This window comes from Syngnathus scovelli, chromosome 17 (genome assembly GCF_024217435.2).
Source record: "Syngnathus scovelli strain Florida chromosome 17, RoL_Ssco_1.2, whole genome shotgun sequence".
NCBI classification, from domain to species: Eukaryota; Metazoa; Chordata; class Actinopteri; order Syngnathiformes; family Syngnathidae; genus Syngnathus; species Syngnathus scovelli.
Window position 1 is genome coordinate 344,152 of NC_090863.1, and position 6,000 is coordinate 350,151.

The following is a 6,000-nucleotide window of genomic DNA, read 5'->3' on the forward strand; positions in this document are numbered from 1 at the left end:
CCCGTCACTCTGGTTGGGTGCGCATAGTAAAAAGTGCTCTTGGCAGCTAGAGAGTGCCGCGTTGACCACTGCGCATGAAGAAATAACCACCTGCAACGTTTGGTTTAGGTTTTGGGTGCATTTTTAATTTTATTGCTTAAATCGCATTTTCTCGACGAGCTGAGCACGTTTTCTGAAATGTGCTCCTCCCGTCACTCTGGTCGGGTGCACATAGTAAAAAGTGCTCTTGGCAGCTAGAGAGCGCCGCGTTAAACACTGCGCATGAAGAAATAACCACCTGCAGCGTTTGGTTTAGGTTTTGGGTGCATTTTTAATTTTATTGCTTAAATCGCATTTTCTCGACGAGCTGAGCACGTTTTCTGAAATGTGCTCCTCCCGTCACTCTGGTTGGGTGTGCATAGTAAAAAGTGCTCTTGGCAGCTCGAGAGTGCCGCGTTGACCACTGCGCATGAAGAAATGACCATCTGCAACGTTTGGTTTAGGTTTTATGTGCATTTTTAATTTTATTGCTTAAATCGCATTTTCTCGATGAGCCGAGCACGTTTTCTGAAATGTGCTCCTCCCGTCACTCTGGTTGGGTGCGCATAGTAAAAAGTGCTCTTGGCAGCTAGAGAGTGCCGCGTTGACCACTGCGCATGAAGAACTGACCATCTGCAACGTTTGGTTTAGGTTTTGGGTGCATTTTTAATTTTATTGCTTAAATCGCATTTTCTCGACGAGCTGAGCACGTTTTCTGAAATGTGCTCCTCCCGTCACTCTGGTCGGGTGCGCATAGTAAAAAGTGCTCTTGGCAGCTAGAGAGTGCCGCGTTAAACACTGCGCATGAAGAAATAACCACCTGCAGCGTTTGGTTTAGGTTTTGGGTGCATTTTTAATTTTATTGCTTAAATCGCATTTTCTCGACGAGCTGAGCACGTTTTCTGAAATGTGCTCCTCCCGTCACTCTGGTTGGGTGTGCATAGTAAAAAGTGCTCTTGGCAGCTCGAGAGTGCCGCGTTGACCACTGCGCATGAAGAAATGACCATCTGCAACGTTTGGTTTAGGTTTTATGTGCATTTTTAATTTTATTGCTTAAATCGCATTTTCTCGATGAGCTGAGCACGTTTTCAGAAATGTGCTCCTCCCGTCACTCCGGTTGGGTGTGCATAGTAAAAAGTGCTCTTGGCAGCTAGAGAGTGCCGCATTGACCACTGCGCATGAAGAAATAACCACCTGCAACGTTTGGTTTAGGTTTTAGGTGCATTTTTAATTTTATTGCTTAAATCGCATTTTCTCGACGAGCTGAGCACGTTTTCTGAAATGTGCTCCTCCCGTCACTCTGGTCGGGTGCGCATAGTAAAAAGTGCTCTTGGGAGCTAGAGAGTGCCGCGTTGACTGCTGCACATGAAGAAATAACCACCCCCAACGTTCGGTTTAGGTTTTAGGTGCATTTTTAATTTTATTGCTTAAATCGCATTTTCTCGACGAGCTGAGCACGTTTTCTGAAATGTGCTCCTCCCGTCACTCTGGTTGGGTGCGCATAGTAAAAAGTGCTCTTGGCAGCTAGAGAGTGCCGCGTTGACCACTGCGCATGAAGAAATAACCACCTGCAACGTTTGGTTTAGGTTTTAGGTGCATTTTTAATTTTATTGCTTAAATCGCATTTTCTCGACGAGCTGAGCACGTTTTCTGAAATGTGCTCCTCCCGTCACTCTGGTTGGGTGCGCATAGTAAAAAGTGCTCTTGGCAGCTAGAGAGTGCCGCGTTGACCACTGCGCATGAAGAAATAACCACCTGCAACGTTTGGTTTAGGTTTTAGGTGCATTTTTAATTTTATTGCTTAAATCGCATTTTCTCGACGAGCTGAGCACGTTTTCTGAAATGTGCTCCTCCCGTCACTCTGGTTGGGTGCGCATAGTAAAAAGTGCTCTTGGCAGCTAGAGAGTGCCGCGTTGACCACTGCGCATGAAGAAATAACCACCTGCAACGTTTGGTTTAGGTTTTGGGTGCATTATTAATTTTATTGCTTAAATCGCATTTTCTCGACGAGCTGAGCACGTTTTCTGAAATGTGCTCCTCCCGTCACTCTGGTCGGGTGCGCATAGTAAAAAGTGCTCTTGGCAGCTAGAGAGTGCCGCGTTGACTGCTGCACATGAAGAAATAACCACCCCCAACGTTTGGTTTAGGTTTTAGGTGCATTTTTAATTTTATTGCTTAAATCGCATTTTCTCGACGAGCTGAGTGCGTTTTCTGAAATGTGCTCCTCCCGTCACTCTGGTTGGGTGCGCATATTAAAAAGTGCTCTTGGCAGCTAGAGAGTGCCGCGTTGACCACTGCGCATGAAGAAATGACCATCTGCAACGTTTGGTTTAGGTTTTAGGTGCATTTTTAATTTTATTGCTTAAATCGCATTTTCTCGACGAGCTGAGCACGTTTTCTGAAATGTGCTCCTCCCGTCACTCTGGTTGGGTGCGCATAGTAAAAAGTGCTCTTGGCAGCTAGAGAGTGCCGCGTTGACCACTGCGCATGAAGAACTGACCATCTGCAACGTTTGGTTTAGGTTTTGGGTGCATTTTTAATTTTATTGCTTAAATCGCATTTTCTCGTCGAGCTGAGCACGTTTTCTGAAATGTGCTCCTCCCGTCACTCTGGTTGGGTGCGCATAGTAAAAAGTGCTCTTGGCAGCTAGAGAGTGCCGCGTTGACCACTGCGCATGAAGAAATAACCACCTGCAACGTTTGGTTTAGGTTTTGGGTGCATTTTTAATTTTATTGCTTAAATCGCATTTTCTCGACGAGCTGAGCACATTTTCTGAAATGTGCTCCTCCCGTCACTCTGGTTGGGTGCGCATAGTAAAAAGTGCTCTTGGCAGCTAGAGAGTGCCGCGTTGACCACTGCGCATGAAGAACTGACCATCTGCAACGTTTGGTTTAGGTTTTGGGTGCATTTTTAATTTTATTGCTTAAATCGCATTTTCTCGACGAGCTGAGCACGTTTTCTGAAATGTGCTCCTCCCGTCACTCTGGTCGGGTGCGCATAGTAAAAAGTGCTCTTGGCAGCTAGAGAGTGCCGCGTTGACTGCTGCACATGAAGAAATAACCACCCCCAACGTTTGGTTTAGGTTTTAGGTGCATTTTTAATTTTATTGCTTAAATCGCATTTTCTCGACGAGCCGAGCACGTTTTCTGAAATGTGCTCCTCCCGTCACTCTGGTTGGGTGCGCATAGTAAAAAGTGCTCTTGGCAGCTAGAGAGTGCCGCGTTGACCACTGCGCATGAAGAAATAACCACCCCCAACGTTTGGTTTAGGTTTTAGGTGCATTTTTAATTTTATTGCTTAAATCGCATTTTCTCGACGAGCCGAGCACGTTTTCTGAAATGTGCTCCTCCCGTCACTCTGGTTGGGTGCGCATAGTAAAAAGTGCTCTTGGCAGCTAGAGAGTGCCGCGTTGACCACTGCGCATGAAGAAATAACCACCTGCAACGTTTAGTTTAGGTTTTAGGTGCATTTTTAATTTTATTGCTTAAATCGCATTTTCTCGACGAGCTGAGCACGTTTTCTGAAATGTGCTCCTCCCGTCACTCTGGTTGGGTGCGCATAGTAAAAAGTGCTCTTGGCAGCTAGAGAGTGCCGCGTTGACCACTGCGCATGAAGAAATGACCATCTGCAACGTTTGGTTTAGGTTTTAGGTGCATTTTTAATTTTATTGCTTAAATCGCATTTTCTCGACGAGCTGAGCACGTTTTCTGAAATGTGCTCCTCCCGTCACTCTGGTTGGGTGTGCATAGTAAAAAGTGCTCTTGGCAGCTCGAGAGTGCCGCGTTGACAGCTGCGCATGAAGAAATGACCATCTGCAACGTTTGGTTTAGGTTTTAGGTGCATTTTTAATTTTATTGCTTAAATCGCATTTTCTCGTCGAGCTGAGCACGTTTTCTGAAATGTACTCCTCCCGTCACTCTGGTTGGGTGCGCATAGTAAAAAGTGCTCTTGGCAGCTAGAGAGTGCCGCGTTGACCATTGCGCATGAAGAAATAAACACCTGCAACGTTTGGTTTAGGTTTTAGGTGCATTTTTAATTTTATTGCTTAAATCGCATTTTCTCGACGAGCTGAGCACGTTTTCTGAAATGTGCTCCTCCCGTCACTCTGGTTGGGTGCGCATAGTAAAAAGTGCTCTTGGCAGCTAGAGAGTGCCGCGTTGACCACTGCGCATGAAGAAATGACCACCTGCAACGTTTGGTTTAGGTTTTAGGTGCATTTTTAATTTTATTGCTTAAATCGCATTTTCTCGACGAGCTGAGCACGTTTTCTGAAATGTGCTCCTCCCGTCACTCTGGTTGGGTGCGCATAGTAAAAAGTGCTCTTGGCGGCTAGAGAGTGCCGCGTTGACCACTGCGCATGAAGAAATAACCACCTGCAACGTTATGTTTAGGTTTTATGTGCATTTTTAATTTTATTGCTTAAATCGCATTTTCTCGACGAGCCGAGCACGTTTTCTGAAATGTGCTCCTCCCGTCACTCTGGTTGGGTGCGCATAGTAAAAAGTGCTCTTGGCAGCTAGAGAGTGCCGCGTTGACCACTGCTCATGAAGAAATGACCATCTGCAACGTTTGGTTTAGGTTTTAGGTGCATTTTTAGTTTTATTGCTTAAATCGCATTTTCTCGACGAACTGAGCACGTTTTCTGAAATGTGCTCCTCCCGTCACTCTGGTTGGGCGCGCATAGTAAAAAGTGCTCTTGGGAGCTAGAGAGTGCCGCGTTGACCACTGCGCATGAAGAAATAACCACCTGCAACGTTTGGTTTAGGTTTTGGGTGCATTTTTAATTTTATTGCTTAAATCGAATTTTCTCGACGAGCTGAGCACGTTTTCTGAAATGTGCTCCTCCCGTCACTCTTGTTGGGTGCGCATAGTAAAAAGTGCTCTTGGCAGCGAGAGAGTGCCGCGTTGACCACTGCGCATGAAGAAATAACCACCTGCAACGTTTGGTTTTGGTTTTAGGTGCATTTTTAATTGTATTGCTTAAATCGCATTTTCTCGACGAGCTGAGCACGTTTTCTGAAATGTGCTCCTCCCGTCACTCTGGTTGGGTGCGCATAGTAAAAAGTGCTCTTGGCAGCTAGAGAGTGCCGCGTTGACCACTGCGCATGAAGAAATAACCACCTGCAACGTTTGATTTAGGTTGTGGGTGCATTTTTAATTTTATTGCTTAAATCGCATTTTCTCGACGAGCTGAGCACGTTTTCTGAAATGTGCTCCTCCCGTCACTCTGGTTGGGTGCGCATAGTAAAAAGTGCTCTTGGCAGCTAGAGAGTGCCGCGTTAAACACTGCGCATGAAGAAATAACAACCTGCAACGTTTGGTTTAGGTTTTAGGTGCATTTTTAATTTTATTGCTTAAATCGCATTTTCTCGACGAGCTGAGCACGTTTTCTGAAATGTGCTCCTCCCGTCACTCTGGTTGGGTGTGCATAGTAAAAAGTGCTCTTGGCAGCTCGAGAGTGCCGCGTTGACAGCTGCGCATGAAGAAATGACCATCTGCAACGTTTGGTTTAGGTTTTAGGTGCATTTTTAATTTTATTGCTTAAATCGCATTTTCTCGTCGAGCTGAGCACGTTTTCTGAAATGTACTCCTCCCGTCACTCTGGTTGGGTGCGCATAGTAAAAAGTGCTCTTGGCAGCTAGAGAGTGCCACGTTGACCATTGCGCATGAAGAAATAAACACCTGCAACGTTTGGTTTAGGTTTTAGGTGCATTTTTAATTTTATTGCTTAAATCGCATTTTCTCGACGAGCTGAGCACGTTTTCTGAAATGTGCTCCTCCCGTCACTCTGGTTGGGTGCGCATAGTAAAAAGTGCTCTTGGCAGCTAGAGAGTGCCGCGTTGACCACTGCGCATGAAGAAATGACCACCTGCAACGTTTGGTTTAGGTTTTAGGTGCATTTTTAATTTTATTGCTTAAATCGCATTTTCTCGACGAGCTGAGCACGTTTTCTGAAATGTGCTCCTCCCGTCACTCTGGTTG